A 1,251-nucleotide genomic window follows, 5' to 3' on the forward strand; every position below is an offset into this window, starting at 1 on the left:
TTGGTAGGGTATCTGCAGTCTGGGAATGCTTAAAATTTTTCCATGTAGCCCTGGCTGGTGTGGCTCAGTGGATTGAGTGCCAACCTGTGAACCAAAGGGTCTCAGCCTGGATTCCCAAGTCAGAGCACATGCCTGGGTTGTGCGCCAGGTTCCCCAGCAGGGGGGCGCACAAGAGGCTACCACACATTGAGGTTTCTCTTTCTCCCTTCTCCTTCTCTAAAAATAAATAATATCTTTAATCTTTTTCGTATACATTTACATTAATGTCTTTGCTCTCTGCCGTTTCAGTTGAAGAAAGCCGCATACGAGCACTGTGCTTGCACGTGGCAAGGAAACCTGTATGGAACACATGCGGGCTGAAGAGTGTGTGGAGAGCAGCTCTAAAGCATCACAGGTAAGGAAAGGTTGACACCACAAAGCTGTCAAAAGGGGAAAGATGAGAAAGGTGAGTAGTTCAAAGAGTTGCTGAGGACTTGAGAACACACCTTCCGTCGGGACTGGTGTGAGTGTGAATTCGGAACAGCAGTGTGGTCGGATGCACGGGGGCTTTGTACCCTTTCCCCTTGTCCCTCCACAGCGCACCTGGGACTGTGTCACAGGACCAACACCCCACACATGCCCAGAGAGCGTGTACGTGGTGACATTCATTGTGCCCCTGCGCGTCACTTGGGGGGCTGGAAGCCACCGTGATATTCAGTGGTAGGTGAGTGTGGTACCAAATGCGGTGGATTCTCACTGCAAAACACGTGCAGCAGCTAGAGGAGACAGGCACACCACAGGTGCAGGGAAAGCTGACTTTAAAATCATAGTGATGAGTGAATAATGAAAACAGAAGTATGTGTCTGAGTATATCATTTATATGCATCAAAAACACACTCACACCAGTCAGAATGACCATCATAAACAAGACAACAAACAACAAGTGTTGGAGAGGTTGTGGTGAAAAGGGGACCCTAGTGCACTGTTGGTGGGATTGCAGACTGGTACAACACTATGGAAAACAATATGGAATTTTCTCAGAAAACTAAAAATGGATCTGCCTTTGACCCTGTGATTCCACTGCTAGGATTATATCCTAAGAACCCTAAAACACCAATCCAAAAGAACCTATGCACCCCAATGTTCATAGCAGCACAATTTACAATAGCTAGATGCTGGAAGCAACCTAGGTGCCCATCAGGAAATGAGTGGATCAAAAAACTGTGGTACATTTACACAGTGGAATTCTATGCAGCAGAGAGAAAGAAGGAG

This window comes from Phyllostomus discolor, chromosome 3 (genome assembly GCF_004126475.2).
Source record: "Phyllostomus discolor isolate MPI-MPIP mPhyDis1 chromosome 3, mPhyDis1.pri.v3, whole genome shotgun sequence".
Lineage (NCBI taxonomy): Eukaryota > Metazoa > Chordata > Mammalia > Chiroptera > Phyllostomidae > Phyllostomus > Phyllostomus discolor.